Source organism: Phoenix dactylifera, chromosome 13, assembly GCF_051530095.1.
Source record: "Phoenix dactylifera cultivar Ajwa chromosome 13, Ajwa_hap1_PhDact_Kaust_v1.1, whole genome shotgun sequence".
Lineage (NCBI taxonomy): Eukaryota > Viridiplantae > Streptophyta > Magnoliopsida > Arecales > Arecaceae > Phoenix > Phoenix dactylifera.
In genome coordinates, this window is record NC_143202.1 from 12,270,229 (window position 1) to 12,288,410 (window position 18,182).

The 18,182-nt window shown below is 40.6% G+C and overlaps 1 non-coding gene across 1 annotated transcript; it reads right to left on the bottom strand.

The window, feature by feature from the left end:
• Positions 1-17,321: 17,321 nt before the first annotated feature.
• Positions 17,322-17,427, bottom strand: LOC113461441 (small nucleolar RNA R71). Its single transcript, XR_003383711.3, has one exon. It is a non-coding gene; the product is annotated as a small nucleolar RNA R71 (small nucleolar RNA).
• Between the last annotated feature and the right edge of the window lie 755 nt (positions 17,428-18,182).

Consider the following 18,182-nt stretch of genomic DNA (forward strand, 5'->3'; position numbering starts at 1 on the left):
AGAAAATAAATATATATGCAGTTCCAAGGTACAAATCAAATATTTTTTAAAATCTTAAGATTCTTTTCATATGTTCAGTTCATCTTGTCGATCCTGGACTATGGCCACATGTTTCCTGTGGTAGGGTCATCAACACCAACTAATCTTCTTGCGGTGAGTCCTTCAGGACAGTCAATTGCCAACATATCTGCCCCCATTGGCGGGGTCCTCAACATAGCGAGGTCGAAGCTCAATTAGTTCTCCATTTCATATTTCAATCATGAAAACATGCAGTGTCAAAACCAAATCTCGTTCATATCTTGATTTCTTTCAATTTATCAGATTCAACTCAACAGCCAGGAACTATGACCACATGTTTCCTGTGGCAGGGTCATATCACCGACTATTCTTCTTGCGGTACCAATGTATTAGCCCCCATTGGCAGGGTCCTCAACATAGCCCGACTGCAAGTCTGAATCCATTTCAAGTTATTATCTTTTCTTACATTATATTCAGTGTTCCAAGCCGAAAGGTACAATGTTAGAGCAATTAAATACAATTCGAACCAGAAGCAAATACGTTCAATCAGGGTCATACAATATTCTAAAAATATACATATAATCCATGCATCAAATTCGTAATCACAAATAATTCGATTCGTAAAACAAATATTTAGTTTGCCAATAAATCTAGTAAAGAGGTTACATCACTTACCTTGCGAACGCGATCCACAACAAATCCAATTAATTTCACAAATTCCTCGCAGAACCTAATATTCAAAAATTATATTCTTCTTTTAAAATTCATCACAACATATATATACAAAGACTTAAATTTTAATATCCTCCCATGGCTGGCCCTGCAGGAGTGCCTAATACCCCAAGTTTGGGTTCATACCCGTAAACCACCCCCTCTCTTTATTATTATATTTATTATTTTTTTTCTTTTCTTTTCTTTTCTTTTCTTTTTTCTTTTCTTTTTCTTCTTTCTTCTTTTCTCTTTTCTTTTTCCTTCTTTTCTTTTTCTTCTTTCTTCTTTTCTCTCCCGACTCCTCTCTTCTCCTTCGACGAAACAAGGGATCCGTGACCCCCTGCTGCCCCCTTCTTCTTTCCTCTCGGTCGATCCCAAGGGCGGCCGCGGTGGCCGGCCTCGACGGCGGCAGGAGGCGGCGGAACAAGGGTGACCTCCCCCTGTCGACTGGCGATGCCGTACAAAGCCGACGGTGGAGCACTCGGCCGACCCATTTTTGAGACCCAAATCCGGCGATTAGCCGGTTCCAAACCACAACACATCATGTCTAAGCCCTGAGAGAAGAGGAGAGGAAGACTAAGGACTCTTACCTCCGCACCGACGAAGATCCGGCGCCTCTCTTCTTCTCCGACGGCAAAGGAAGAAGAAGGCCGCCCGTGCCATGGCTTCTCTCTCTCTCTCTCCCTCTCTCTCGGTGGCAACACGAAGAAGAATGAAAGCTCCAACCCAAGGGAAGCTCGGGCAAGGCGGCTACCTCGGGTGGCCTCAAAGGAAGGAGGAAGAAGCCCTAAAAACAGGGCTTCCTTCTTCTTTGGGCGAGAATCCCGCTTTTTTTTTTTTTTTACCCTACGTGCGACACACGCGAGGCTGAAAGGCTTGGGTCTCACACACACCCTGCAAGATTTTTTCGCAATTGTTTCCTTGGACTCTCTCTTGTGTTGAGCCTGTTTTTGAGGCGAAGCCACATGAATCATCTGATGTTAAGCAGCACAAACATACCCCATAGTTCTTTGGGGAAGGAGCAACTGACATTCCTCTTGATGGTGAACTGGTAGAGAGACTGTGGAGAAGGTGCCTTTGGGATCATGTTTCCATGTAATTGTGTCATCCTCCTGGTCCAGAGAGATGCCGGCAAGGAGCTTATCCAATTCCTTGCATTCTTCGCAAGCTCTTCATGATGCCAAGGGAGGTGCAGTTTCCATGCATTTGATCTTGGCTTGAAGAACAAAGCAACTAAACCTGATTTTCTGCGATTTAGGCTGAAAAGATTAGTGAAAAGAGTCTTTAGTAAAAATTCATGTAGCCAATTATCTTTCCGGATTAGTGTTCCATGTTCATTCCAATCTTGTAATGCACTCTATTTGAAAAAACTTGTAAAGAGTTAATGACATTTCTCCAAAGTCTAGAGCACCTCCTTCTTGGCTCCAGCAAGGAAATAGCTTAATTCTCCTGTGACAATTCCACTGCACTTCCTTTCTCCATGGTCCTAAGTCATTTTTGAGATATTTCCAACCCGGTTTAGCCAAAAAGGATGGATTCATAAAGGAGAGATTTCAATTGCTGATGAAATATCTTTGAGATATTTTCACTGCACTTCCTTTCTCCAGCTCACTTTGGAGGAGATTCCAATTGCTGATGAATGATTTTTTCCAAAGAAAATCTCCTCGATATTTGTCTATCCTCTTAATAAGCCAACTTGGCAATTTAAAAAGTGACATGAAATGAATAGGGATAAAGGATAAAACTGAATTGACCAAAGTGAGTAGACCTCCACAATCACAGCAATTTGCTCTTCCATGTAAACAATTCTTTGATGAGAAGCTGCCAATCTATTTTATCAAGTTTTTTCTTGTCAAGTGGCAATCCAAGGTATTTGATAGGCAAGGGTGAGTAACTGCTGCTAAGCCATGTTGCTCCTCTCTTTCCAGCAGTTGATTCTTTTTTGCTAAAGTCCAGCAGTTGATTGTTCATTGAGGCCTGATATTGAGCTTTTTTTTTGGTAGTTGATAGAGAGCCTTGAAATCATTTCAAAACTACATAGAATGATTTTCAAGACTGCAAGAAAATCATTTTTTGCCCAAGCAAAGATGAAGCTATTAACTGCATATTACAAGATTTTCGTGCTGCCACATATCCAGTGAGAGCCAGGACCTTCAAATATATTAGATAGAGATGCCTTAATGAGTGATAGTCAACTTTAAAGACCACGCAATAGCAAGCCACTGCTTAGCTCTATCCTTAAGAGAGAAAGGGAACAACCTAAGTTTCAAAGCATCATCAGTGAAGTTCTGAATTTTGACAGTAGTACAGATCTCAAGGAACTCATCCAAATGTTTGTATGGATCTTCATTGTTGAGTCCATAAAAAGAGGAAAACATTTGGATGACACTAGACTTAATTTCAAATTGTACGGCCGCAGAGGTATCAGGTAGTCGAATACTGTTAGAAGTATGCCCTAGAAGCCAACGTGGCTGACGCATATTTGTAATCTGGAGCATAAATTTGTAATTTGACACTTATTAATAAATAAGATTGGGCAATTTATTTTTCATTCATGTTTGTATGTGTCCATGAATCGTCCAAAAAATTAATAGATGATGACACATAATTTCAAGGAGTTGAGAATTTGAGGCATGTGTCATTAGGGATTAATTTCTAAATGCTCCTGATCGATGGATCCATCACGAGGGATGGTGATCGATCCGCTGAGATTAGTGCATAGATCACTTAGTTAGATGGACGAGTCTCGAGTCCACGGTGTAGAGACACTGGAGTGATTATGCAAGTACTTGTTAGAGAACAAGGTACTGAGCGTGACCAAAGGTAGTAGTCACATGGATGTCTATCCACTCGTCAGTGACTACTTATGCTGCAGTTGTATGACTGGTCCTTTGACCTGCGATGCCTCAGCTATTCACTGTGAGGTTGCTGTAGTTTGATGAGCATGTGAACTTGGGCCATAGTCATTCGGGTCCTTGAAGTGCGAATTGGCTGCAGTAGGTTCATTTTGGAATAGGGTTGCATCTAGATGGGATTTATCGACCTTGATAGATTAGGAGTGATCCTATGTGATTTATGAGACTGAGTTCGATAAATTCCTGACCAGGTATTTTGGAAAAAGAGTTTTCCATATCTCGAACTGGAAGTCGTATAAATTTGACATATGACAGACGGTGGGGTTTGACGAGATATCCATAACTTCCGTCACGTCGGAATTCATGATAGAGGGACTGTATCATACGCTAACTGCACCAAGAGGTTCAGATATTCCATTCTGCTGGGTTGCGACCACATACTGCTTGGTGTCACTAGTGGATTGTGAGACTCGAAGGCATTCATTTGGTGATCAGTAAACCCTAAGAGTATAACTAATATCGTTTTAGTCCACTGAAAGGAGCTTCAGTGATATTGAGATGGAGATCTCAATATTTCTCACTACCAGTCAGAATAGAACCTATGGGGTCACACACATAGAGGATTTAATTAGTCAGACAATCATAATTGTGATTTGGAATCATAATAGAAATCAATCATCAATATGATTGGTGATTGAATTAACCCACTAAGTGTTAGTGAGTTAATGGAAGAAGAATTAAGTAGAATTGATTGCAATTGGATTGCAATTGGGCTGATTTAATGAGCCAAATCAAATTGGGTTCCATCCAAATTGATTTGGGTTCATGATTGGGTCAATTTGATTAAACCAAGGTTTGTGCGGATTTCAAAGACCACATGTCGTTGTAGGATGAATATGACTTAAGTCATGTTCACACTATGCGTACTTTAAAGTCCACATGGCGTCGTGGGATGCATGCTCCCAAATCAGTTAATTCTCCTAATGAGATTAGGAATCCTAATATGATTAGGAAATTAATCAATTGATTAAATAGACATATATCATGCATCTATGAGCACAAGGATTGGACACTTGGCATTAATCTAAGGTTGGGTTATAGTCCCATACTCCTAATAAGATTAGGAGGAGCCCTAAATCCAGTCTATAAAAGGGTAGCAAGGGAGAAGTTATGAATCAATTCTCTCCTCTTCCTCTCCACGCCTCCTCTTCTTTCTTCCTCCTTCTCCACGGCAGCAAGGGGTCTTCATCCTCCTCTTCTTCCACGGTAGCAAGGCAAGGAAGATCCACGTGCAAGGTTCCTCCTTCCTCTTCCTCCATCGCGAGAAAGGTTGAAGAAGAAAGGGTTCTTCTTTAAGGAGGTATGTTGCAGATTTTTATCTTCTAATCAATATGATAGTCATGAGAGGTCTTTGCAAGGAGCTAGTACTTCGGTAAGACCCTATCTCAGATAATTAGATCCTCGTGTGGATACCTGTAGAGGCCGGACAATTGTGTGGCTCAAACAGGAACCTAGATAGATCATCAGGCTGCGGTGTTCTTCACCTGCAGAATTTTTGAAGATGAGATCTTCAAATTAATTTCTTTTGATTTTAGTTTTAGTTTTATGAATCTTAATCAACCTTTCTCAGATCCTAATCTCCCCTCCCTAATGAATTCAAAGATCTTCTGGATTTAGATCTAGAAAATTTTTTGAATTCTACGATCCGAGGCGCGTTCATGCGATGAACGACGTCCCGTTCGAATTCCGCTGCGAACGTCTCATCGAACGGGGTGTAACTTAGAAAATTTTAGATTCTTTTACTTGATTTGTGCCCTCGTGGGTCACTTCAAGTCGATCCCAAATCTCTTTTGCAGAAATGCAAGTAGAGACTCTATTGAATTCATTTCTATCTAAAGCACAATAAAGCACATTCATTGCTTTGGCATTTAGTTGTGCCTTCCTTATGTCATTGTCATCCTAATCCTTTTCAAGTTTGGGTATAATGACACCCTCTACAAAAATGGATGGGATGTATGGTCCATTAAGTATGGTGGTCCACATCTCATAGTCTTGGGCTTGGATAAATATTCTCATCCTAGCCTTCCAATATGAGTAGTCGGATCCATTAAAGAATGGAGGTCTATGGGTGGACTGACCCTCAATATGAGAAGATCCAAATGGGGTTGTCATTTTGATCTTTTATTCTTTGGGTAAAAGAGTTCCGGCTCTGATACCACTTGTTGCCCAGATAGACAACCCAAGAGGGGGGGTGAATTGGGTTTTAAAATAATTATTGCAATTAAAAGGTTTGTGAATAACTAATTAATACTTTTTGTAAGTGGATTAATTAGATGCTATGTGCAGTGAATGAAATGAAAGTGAGAGACAACAAAGCAATCACAAACACAAGGAAATTTATAGTGGTTCGGAGCTAACCCTTGCTCCTACGTCCACTCCCCAAGCCTCACTTGGGAATTCACTATAACCCCTTGGATTACAGCCGGTTGTTTTACAAGCTCACAACCTAACTTGTTGTTTTACGAGATCACAACGAACTCGGTCGGTTTTCCCAGGTTCACCGACTAGAACCACCCGATTGTTTTTTCGGGATCACAATCAAACCCTTACACCGTTGGTTTCAACCTAGGCTCACCAACAAACCTTTACACCCTTGATTCAATCCCCTGATTGAATCAAGTAAGGAACAAATGGTTTGAACAAAAGCTAATAGAAAAATAAAGCTTCTTAACAAGCAGATATTCAGCGATATAAATAAGAGAGAAGTTAAGAGCCCTCAAACAAATTTATGAAGATGTAGAGGAGGGCTTCTCGAACTCGGGGTCTCCTCTTGAGTGTCTCGAAGACTTGATGACTGAAGGAGACTTCTTTAATGCTGGGAAGAGTTGGTTGGATGGAGTTTAATGCCCCTCTTCCTTCTTTTCCTTTGAAATCCTTTGGTAGGTGAAGATTTTTTGTTTTCTTTGAATGGAATGTCACTTCTCTGCCTTGCTACAGTTCTCTGTGGCTATTTAAGCCATTTTCCACGGAAACTAGCCGTTAGACACAATCTCCTAGCCGTTCTGCACATTCTGCACATCCTGACAATGTTTCCGTTGGGATCGGAGTCGACTCGCGCGATCTAGAGTCAACTCGGCTGCTGCAGGAGTCGACTCGTGCTTTTCTGGAGACGGCTTGGCAACTATTCCGGATTTGAATTAAAGTGCAGTCTCGATTGGGAGTCGACTCGACATAACCCGGAGTCGACTCCCCAAAGTCTGGAGCTGACCTGGCACTTTTGGAGACGACTCGACGTAAGGAATCCAGGGATGCATTTTTCAAGTTTGCTCACTCAAGTCGACTCACAAATTCTGGGAGTCGACTCGGCGCTCAGAATCCGAACTTCCGATCTTCTGTCTTTTGACTCGTGCCGTCTTGGAGTCGACTCGAACTGTTTCGGAGTTGACTCAGCTCTCAGTATCCGAAGAACAGTCTTCTGTCTTTTTGGGGTTGCGCTGCCTTGGAGTCGACTCGAACTGTCTTGGAGTCGACTCGCCTCTCAGAGACGAAAATACCATCTTCTGTCTTTTGGGGTCGCGCTGTCTTGGAGTCGACTCGAACTTTGCGGGAGTCGACTCGGCTCTCAGTGTCCGAAATTTGCTCTCTGACTTTTGCCTTGTCTCACACTAGGAGTCGACTCTCGCTTCCTTTGGAGTCGACCTGCCAACCATCGGAGTTGACTCGAGTTCTTTGGAAGTCGACTCGGCTCTCAGGGTCCAAAATAACTTCTCTGTCTTTCTGTCTGTAACTCCCTGGAGTCGACTCGTACGACCCTGGAGTCGACTCGGCAAGCATCGGAGTCGACTCGCGCTCTTCAGAAGTCGACTCGTTGACAGATTCTGAGATGGATCTTTCTGTCCGTCTGTCTGTTCTCAGTCGGAGTCGACTCGTAATGTACAGGAGTCGACTCGAGCCTGTGCCAGTGCTTCTGATATACTTGGAGTCGACTCGTAATCTTCCGGAGTCGACTCGAGTCTCAGACTTTGGTTCAAATTGAGTTCTTTACTTATCCAAAATGTATTGAACCAAATCTAGAGACACTTAACCATAAATTTACAAGTATTTGACTGAAACACTAGATTGAATTCATTAGTACAACATAAGATATACTCCAATGCTTTGAGCTCATCAAAATCAAATAGGATTATAATCAATCACTCCACAAGATTAAAATTGGATCATGTGGAAAAAGAGTTGGAACGAGTGGGAAAAAAATTAGGTGATTGAATCAGAGGGTCTTGATTTGCGGGGTGCATGCGATTTGGGTTTAAAGATCATCCTAAATCAATTCGACTTGACCTGCATCCATTAGACTCAACCAATAATAATAAAAAGAATGAAACTTGAATAATTTATTTAAAATGAAATGATGAAGGAAAACACATTTTTTTAGTTAAATTTATAAAATATGTGAATTAAAATAATGATAAGTGCTATGAATACGATATTAGTTTATGCATTATTTAGCACTTATCAGTTTCACAATGGACACCTCCTGGAACACCTCAACTCAATGGTGTGTCAGAAAGGAGGAATCAGATTCTATTGGATATGGTCAGATCCATGATGAGCTTCACTGACTTATCTTTATTCTTGTGGGAAGATGTCCTACTTACAGCTATCTACATATTGAATAGAGTTTCCTGTAAGTCCGTTCCTACCACACCGTATGAGATATGGCATGGTAAGAAATCAAGTCTTGGTTATCTCAAGATTTGGGGATGTCCGGCCCAAGTCAAACGACAACAAGCAGACAAGTTAGAGGTTAGGATAATTGGTGCTCGTTTCATTGGATATTCTAAAGAGTCATTAGGACATAATTTTTACATCCCAGAAGACCACAAAGTGTTTGTGAGCCGACATGCCATCTTCTTAAAAAAACAATTTATCCTTGATAGAGGCAGGGGGAGAAAAATTGAGCTCGAAGAGAAAGTCTCCAAGAGTAACGAGCTATTGAGCCTAGTGAACCTATTCACATTGAGCCAATACATGAAGAACCTCGTCCACTTCGTAGATCCAGTAGGATCTTCCATCCTCCTGAAAGATACTTAGGTATGCTTACAGAGGAAATAGAGGAAGAATTCCTCATGGGAGAAAGAGGTCATAATGGATCCTAAGACCTACAACGAAGTGATGTTAGACATCGACTCCGAAAAATGAATGGATGCGATGAAGTCAGAAATAGACTCCATGCATTCCTACCAAGTATGGACCTTAGTAGACCCGTCTGAAGGCATAGTACCTATTGGGTGTAAATGGATCTACAAAAGGAAAATGAGTTCGGATGGCAAGATAGAGACCTATAAGGCAAGGTTAGTGGCAAAAGGTTATAGTCAGCACGAAGTCATTGACTATCAGAATACTTTTTCACCGGTAGCCATTCTGAAGTCCATTCGAACGTTGCTTGCCATTGCAGTTTATCATGATTATGAGATATGGCAGATGGATGTGAAAACTGCATTTCTTAATGTATATCTTGAGGAAGATATCTGTTGTCCTGTTCCTGTTTACCTAAAAATATGCTAAACAGATCGTTGTTAGAACCGACAAATAAAGTTTAAATTAATTTTACTCTTACCTTTTCTACTCGAAGAATAGTGGTCGTAAGAGGTCGATACACAGGGAGGCGATTGGAGTTGCTTAAAAATAAAAACGTTCACTCGGATTCAAAATCGATTTTTGAATAACAAAAGAAAAACATTACTTTAGGGATGTTGATAGATTCTCTAGTCTACCGGAGAATATTTTTTAATTAAATTAACTAGAAGACATGTACTTAGATTCAAAGAGCATTTATATATTTAACTAATCAAAGAAGAGCTTTGGCATAAATTAAACTAAGAGAATTGAAGCAAACATAAATTTTATAAAAGAAGGTTTAATGTATTGCATAAAAGAAATTAAAATTTCAGTATAAATAAAATCTTAAAAGTAAAACTCTCCACCAAAATAAAATTCTCTAAAGTTAAAACTTAAAACATTGTTCTCAATTAAAACTCAAACTCAAAACACATTGCTCTCTATTAAAATTCAGACTAAAAACAACACATTTCTCTTAATTAAAATAAAACTAAACATAAAACATTGCTCTTAATTAAAATAAAACTAAACAAGAAAAGAAAAAGAAAAAGAATAAAAAAAATAAAACAAAGCACTGTGCTCTGTTTGAAAACAGAGCATGAACACTCCTCCTTTCCCGACCCGCTCGTCTTCTCCTCCCCCCTATTCTTTGGCCCAACTGAGCACCTTCCCTTGTTTCTTTGGCCCAACTGAGCACCTCCCCCCTCCTCCCTTGTCGATGGCTCCCTTATATAGATCCCCAGCAAGCACGTGGATGGCTGGAATCACCGACTCGCTGGGAGGTGCGGTGGAGAGGGGCTGGTCGCGGGATCGACGGGATGGAAGAAGAAGGCAGATGCGATCAACGGGGCTTCACGAGTGGCTGGGATGGAGTGCTAATCCGGAAGCTTTGGAATTGGAGGAGACATGGATCCAGGCGCTGGGAGGAGCCGATCATGGGAGTACGCCATTCACGGATGCGGTGCTAGCAGTGACGGCTCCGAGATGGCTGGGCTGCATTCGAAACGGGCGCCTGGAATCTGGGACATTGCATCGATCACGGGAATGGAAGGAGCTGGGAATCCGGAAGAGGAATGCGGGCTGAAGTGGTTGTGAGGCACTAGGATCTGGATGATGGGTTTCCTTCTTTGGATGTCGGATTGGGGCGTTCATGGCACGGGAGAGCTGGCAGCGACGGGAGAAGAGGAGGAAACGATCACAGCTTGCTTCTTTGGGCCATGCTAGGATCACTGGATGATGTGAGGAGGTGATGACCCGTGGAGCTCGGACGCTCACCGCGTGGAGAACGCGGGCTGCTGGGCGCGGAAGGAAGGAGGCTGGACCATGGTGGAAGCTGGGATCACGGGAAGAGCTGGGATCACGGCTTGAAATCAGAAGGGAGGAGACGCGCGTGGGCGGACGGGTGCGGGATCCTTTCTTCTCCCTGTTTCCGCACGGGATGAAGCTTGATCTGATCTAGAAGATGGACGGCCGTGATGCACTGTGGGAGGAAGAAGAAGATGGCTGGATTGCGTTCGAAAAAGGCACCAGAATGGAAGGCGATCGAGGACGTGGCATGGACGTGGTAGGGACGCGGACGAACGCCTGATACGGATGGCTGGCTGAGACGTGCCGGCTGGTTGCTTGCATGGTACGGGAGAGCTGGCTCGGTGGGATGACCTGAGCTCAAACCCAATGTTATTGGGTCTCCTGGATTACTTGCACTCTAACACAAATACAATGTTAATTAATTAATTTTATCATTAATGATTAACTATAATACTAATTAAGATGGTACCACGATTGCACTTTTGTGCTCTCATCACACCTTCCAACTAGCTTATTGCTAGTCTCTTGCAATTTAGTGCGAAAATGATAAAATGAGAGTGCAAAAGTGTTATTTATTATATAAATATACTAAGATAAATACTCACTTTCGTAGAGTATTACGATTACACTTAGCACGTGCAACAAGCCTTTAAACCCCTAGGTTACCCTAGTGGACGAGTGTTGTCTCGTGAGGGTTTGTAGTGAAGTTACCCACAAACTTCATTAGTCAGGGATTTCCAAAAAAATTTTTAACTCAAAATTTGACAAAGTATTACTGTATGAACCTAGAAGTGCAAGGACAATAGAAACTTATTGCTATCATATTTAAGCAGACTCTAACGCAAGTTTCATTACTCCCCATCTATCTGCTAACAAGTCAAGAATATAGTGAGGTGCAAGATAGTATCATATAAATGAGTAGTTTTCACTTACTTTCAACATGATCACTCTAATTTTCTAGACTTTCTAGAGTTAAATGGTAATGAACACCCCAAATTTATTTATTTATTTATTATTTTTTTATTTTTATTATTATTATTATTTTTTCTTTTTTTCACACTGAATGCTAAAAAGAATGACTTGTGCAATATCTAGCCTTATTAAGCTTTCTAGCTAACCCATGTAGCGAGTGTTAGGCCAATGACTCCCGATCCAGATGGCTCAGGGCACTAGGTGTAAAGACACCCTAACAGGCTTAATAACTCATGTCAACTAGGCTCCAAGAACAAATTAGTCACTCAGAGTTTAATCTCAGCCATCCTCACCTTTTTACGCGAACACTCGCTGCTTGCCAAGCAAGAAGCCTGGTTACTCAGTGAGAAGACTTAAAATAAACTCGTTTTATTTTCTTCTTCTTCTTCTTCTATTTTCACAATAGGGTGTTCATCATACATATAACTTTAAATTATCCTAAAGATTAAAAGTATTCATATTAGTTGCAAGTTTATATACCCCACTATTCATGTGCTTACGTGTAGGTGCTAAATCGTCTTCTATCATGCTAGCAGAAGACAAGTGGGACGAAAACTCAAGCTAGAACTGCTATCATATTCCTCAACTCAAAGCTATTGTCACAACAATTCCTATTTTATACAGCCAAAAAAGATTAGATCTTGAGTTAAAAATTTGAAATCCCTTCTCTTTTTTTTTTCAAATCTTTTTAGGCAGAAAAATCAAAAATATTCTCACCCCCATACCTAAATCTAACATTGTCCTCAATGTTAAAGAAAATTTAACGCAGTAATAGGACAGAGGAGAAGTTACCTGATATGGGTAGGTAAATTGACAATTGGGGCAAAAAACTTCCAAAACTGCATGTTACTAATTTATTGATTTTTTTAATTCATTATATTATATTATTTTATTTATTTTATTTTTTTAATAATATCTCTATGTTGGGTTGCCTCTCAAGAGCACTAAGTTTTATTTCTTCAGCCAGACAAAGTGTAGATTCACTCATAATAGATAGGGTCGGTCAGAAGTGTCTCCTCGACTTCTGGACTTAGATACTCAAGGTATGGTTTTAGATGATGTCCATTGACTTGAAACGACCTACCATCCTTAGTATTGCATATTACTACCGCACCATGCGGATGCACTTTCTCTACCGTGTATAGGCCAGTCCAGCGAGATTTAAGTTTTCCAGAAAATAGATGTAATCGAGAATCATATAAAAGAACTTTTTGTCCTCGGTGAAACTCTTTACGAGTAATCATTTTATCATGCATGACTTTCATGCGATCCTTGTACTTCTTAACACACTCATAAGCATCGTTCCTAATTTCTTCAAGCTCGTCGAGTTGAAGCTTTCTATGTTCTCCTGCCTTGTCGAGATCGAAATTTAGGCGTTTGATTGCCCAATAGGCCTGTGTTCTAACTCGATAGGTAAATGGCAAGCCTTGCCATAGACAATCCTATATAGAGACATTCTAATTGGTGTTTTGTAGGCCGTACGATATGCCCACAATACATCTGTTAACCTAAGGGACCAATCCTTTCGAGATGGATTGACAGTTTTCTCAAAGATGGTCTTGATTTCTCTGTTGGAAATCTCAACTTGTCCACTCGTTTGTGGATGATATGGTGTACCGATCTTCTGGATGATGTTGTACTTCCTAGCAAGGGCTTTAAAAATTCTATTGCAAAAATGTTTCCCCCCATCACTAATGATAGCACGAGGGGTGCCAAAGCGAGCGAAGATAGACTCCTTAAGAAACTTGATCACTACTTTGTGATTATTGGTCTTACATGCAACAGCCTCAATTCACTTGGACATATAGTCAACAGCTAGGAGTATGTACTGGTGCCCAAATGACATAGGAAAAGGACCCATAAAATCAATACCCCAAACATCAAAGATTTCTACAATTAAGATTGGATTCAGGGGCATCTCATTTTTTCTTGAAATTTTTCCTAGTCTTTGACATCGGTCACATGCTTTACAATACTTGTGTGAGTTATGAAATAGTGTGGGCCAATAGAATCCGCACTGCAAAACCTTTACAACCATCTTTTTACCACTGAAATGACCACCACAAGCGTGGTCATGACAAAAGGAAAGGTGATAAGTGCTAAATAATGCATAAACTATATTTTATTCATAGCACTTATCATTATTTTAATTCATATATTTTGTAAATTTAATTAAAAAATTGGGTTACCTTCATCATTGTATTTTAATAAATTATTAAAGATAATTCGAGTTTTACTTATTTACTGATTGAGCTTAATGTATGCAGGTCAAGTCATGCTTAATTAGGTAAAGCCTAAAACTACACTGCATCATTTCATAATTTTACATCCTCCAGAGTCGACTCCAAGAACTCTTCTCCAAAATCCAGTGCTTCCCATTAATTCCTGACTCTTCACACGTTTACCTAAATTTCTTCACACTCGTTCCAATTTTTTTTTTCCACATGATCCAATTCTCCTATTTTAATAAAATCCCTTCAATTATTTGTTTCTCATATCTCAAAGCATACCATCTAGTTGCACGGATCCCAAAGCCTCATCCCATCTCAGCCATTCATCCTTCATCCACGTCAAAAGGAATTCCAGGAATTTAGCCTCCCATGCCTTCCGAACTCCCCTGCATTCACGGCATCCAAACAGAGCCAAATCCCCCGCATGAACCCAGCAACACCATCTTCCTCCACGTCATTTTCCCCCGTTTAGGAACAGAACCACATGTGATTCTCCTCTTCGTCCACGGGATAAACTTAAATCCCAGCAATCTCATCACCCCAACAATCAGTCCTTCTTCTCCTAAAAATCCTTCCTCCCATACCGACCAATCCTTATCCCAACTAAATTCCCAAGCTTTCCAGTCGTTTGTGATTCCTCCCAGGCCATCAGCCGTGTCCACCATTCACAGCTCCAAATCTAGCTTTATCCCTTCCGTATTCCAAATTCCAACATCCCATGGATCATCTCCCCTGTTCCCAACTGAACCAAGTTTCCTCCCGTATCCAACGAACAAAACCAATCCTCCATCCACGGATTTCTACCAGCATCCTCTCCCCTGATCCGAGAGTCCCTTCTCTTTCAGATAAGAACAAGCCGTGAACATCAGCCGCGGATTGGATTAAGCAGCATTTTCGTGTGCATCCCAAGTTTCACGGCATTCCTCCCGTCCGGATAGACTTCATTGCCCATGAAATCCAACCCATCCCAGCTCCCCTGTTCTGGCTTCATCCTTATTCTCTATACCCTTTTTCGGATCAACCTCATCCAGCTTCCTCCCGCGATACATGCAAGCCAAGCAAACAATCTTCTAAACCATGTCACCTTCTTCCCAGATTTTTTCCTAGCCGTGGGCAATATTCTAACTTCTGGATGAACTCCACCATCTGCGATTCATCTTCATCTCCCATATTTCTTCACAACTCCCAGCCGAATCCAAACTCCCCTGCTTCAGCGGAATAGAGGCACCTCATCTTCATCTCCGAGAGCATCCAACTGAGCAAGGGATCACGGATCAGTCTCCCTTATCCATGGATGAGTTCCAGCTAAGCTCAACCCTTATCCTCCCACCCATTCGGATCAGCCACAAAGGAGGAGAGAGGGGGAGATGGCAGCCTATAAAAGGCCAAGGCAGGAAACAGAGAATTCATTCTTCTCTTCCGTCTCATTCTTTCTCACCCGATCCCATCTTTAGTTCTTTTATTTGAGAAGTCCCACGGGAAACAAATGAGAAGGAGAACAATTTGGATATTTTGGGCATGATTTCCCAAAGGAAAAGATGATGATGTGCTGAGAGGGAGCCGACAGGAGGAAGGAGGAAGGAGCCAATCATTATGAAGTTCTCCTGCAGTGCAGCTGTTCAACTCTTCATGGAAGGCTAATCTCTTCACTGGGGCTGGATGCAGCCCTAACAAAGGGCCAAGGGTTTTATATTTTTGATTTCTATTCTTGGAGTTGTATAAACTTTATATTATTTTTAATGGATATCTTCTTTTATCTCATATTTAATTTCTGTGATTTTAAATATGACATTTATACAACTGTTTTTCATGATCACTAAGTTAATAGAAGATCACCCATGCTTAGGGAAGATGCAGTGTCCTGCCACATTAGTTTAGGGTAGACATTTCATGCCAACCGAAGATGGATGTTTCTAAATTACTTTTGTGAGATTTTTATTTGAATGCTTATTAGGCTTGTAGTCAATTTGCATGTTAATCCAAGAATAAATTAAAATATAATTAATCCTTGTTTCGATGTTAGTGGTAAATTTCTTGCCCTAGGTTCCTCCAAACTGATATCATTTTGATTGCATTTCTTATTAAAATTGCTTAGTTTAATAGTCTTCACAAATTTCCTTTTTAAAATATTTTTAAGAAAATAACTATACCCCAATCCCTATGGATCGATACCTGTAATCACTATCCTACCAGATACGTACTATTGCGTGGTCTTTAAAATTGACTATCAATTTTTCAATTTTTGGCGCCGTTGCCGGGGATTGCTAGCATAATTATTTTTCTTTTCGTATAAAAAAAACTCTTTAAAAAATATATACATATATATCTAGAATAAAATAAAAATATTTTCTATTTTTTTTACTTTACTTATCTCCTTTTTCTCTCTTACTAATTTTTGGTTTTTCTTTTGGTATTATTTGATCAAGAATCGAAGAGGAAGTCTGGGACGATCAAAAAGGAAACTACTGAAAAAGAAATTTGTAGAGGTTTGCCTAAAAAATTAAAAAAAAATTTCTCGAGAAATTTCCTTTGGTAACCTCTAAACCTTTCTTATTCAAAGTGATTTCCAATTAGTTTGAAATTTTGTGGTGATTGTTTGATTTTAATTTCAGCAAAAGTGTGAATGAATGCTTGATACACATACACTAATTAATCCGCACATAGTAAGGGCAGTCACCCCAACAAAATAAGAACTGAATTTCATTACCAGATTCTTGCCCAAAGTAGGTGAATCAATTCTCACATAGCTATCACCTTAATTAAAATTAATTAGACTTGGCCCCTAGGGACATTCGAGCTCAATAGGACGAAGATCACCAAAAGTTGCACTAATTTCGCTCTGTGGCTCAGTTGATGTCTAGGGAAGCTTTGTCCTTATAAGGGAGACAGTTCATCTATTCGAGGCAAGTGGTTTTTAAGTGGGACCTTTGCGAACGCATCGTGACCCCCCCACTTACCTGGGAGCTTACCTGGTCAACTAAGTTCATTAGACCAGATTGGAGGCTTAGGTGCTCTCTTCAAACTAGTTAGGAGCTGTCTAGTGATTTTAGGACAAATACAAGAATTTAATGTGTTTTTCTTTTATTGCATGCTTGACTGATCAAGTACTAGTTTATGCAAGGGAGTCGTTCTAGAGTGCGTGACCTATTACCTTTTGACCCTGAAATAGAACGGACTCTTAGGAATATTCGAGCTAAGATCAAAACATTAGAATCATCCCCACCTCCTGAGATGGCTGAAGAACAACCCAAACTTCTGAGGGAGTACTTTACTCCAACCATTTACACTTCCCCATCTTGCATTCGATTACCTGAGGTAGCAGCTGTACAATATGAAATAAAGTCTAGTATGATCCAAATGCTCCCATCTTTTTATGGGCTCACCAATGAAGGCCCATATAAACACCTAGATGAATTCCTTGAGATTTGCACCATTGTCAAGATTCAGAACTTTACTGATGATGCTATGAAACTTAGATTATTCCCCTTCTCCCTTAAGGATAGAGCCAAGCAATGGCTAAATTCTTTAGAAGCCAATTCAATTCATTCCTAGGATCAAATGCAACAAGAATTTCTTAAAAAATATTTTCCTATAGGAAGAACGAACCAGTTTAGACGTGCCATCACAAGCTTCTTCCAAACTGAGGGAGAAGAATTTCATGAAACCTGGGAGAGATTTCGGGACCTAATCCATAAATGCCCACATCATCAGATACCCAAGTGGCAATTAGTGCATAGTTTTTATGACGGGTTGTCTGAACGAAACCGTCAGATGGTTGATGCTTCTTGTGGGGAAACTTTCATGCTTAAAAATGAGCATGAAGCATGGGAATTATTTGAAAATCTTAATGAAAACTCCCTCCACCATGCTTCCTGTTCTCGTCAAGCACCCCCGAGTTCTCAAAGAAATGGGACCATTTGTGAAATAAGTCATTCTATGGATCTGTCTAGCAAGGTAGATACATTATCCCATAAGATTGACCAACTGATGATAGGAGGACATGTCGTTAGCTCTTTCCAAGCACAAGTGTGTGCTATCTGTTCTAGCCCATCCCACCCTATCCATGAGTGCCCCTCAGCACCTCAATTCTCCGAACTCGTGCAAGAATACATCAATGCTGCTCAAACACAGCCCAAACTGGGTAATGACCCATTTTCCAATACATATAACCCGGGATGGCGGAATCATCTCAACTTTTCTTGGAAGCAGCAAGCTTCGAATACTGCCCAACCCTACTCTCAAAATTTTTAAAACCCTCAGAATTTTCTAATCCCATAAAATATTCATCCCTACCGTCCTTCGACTCAATTTCAACACACTCCTCCTCCACCCCATAGAAACACAGCCTTTGAGGAGAAAGTGTTGACCTCTCTTCAAGGTTTGAAAACCATTACACAATTGGTGCACTCTCACATGCAATCTATCACCAAGCTAGAATCCCAAATGGGGCAACTAGCTAATGCACTGA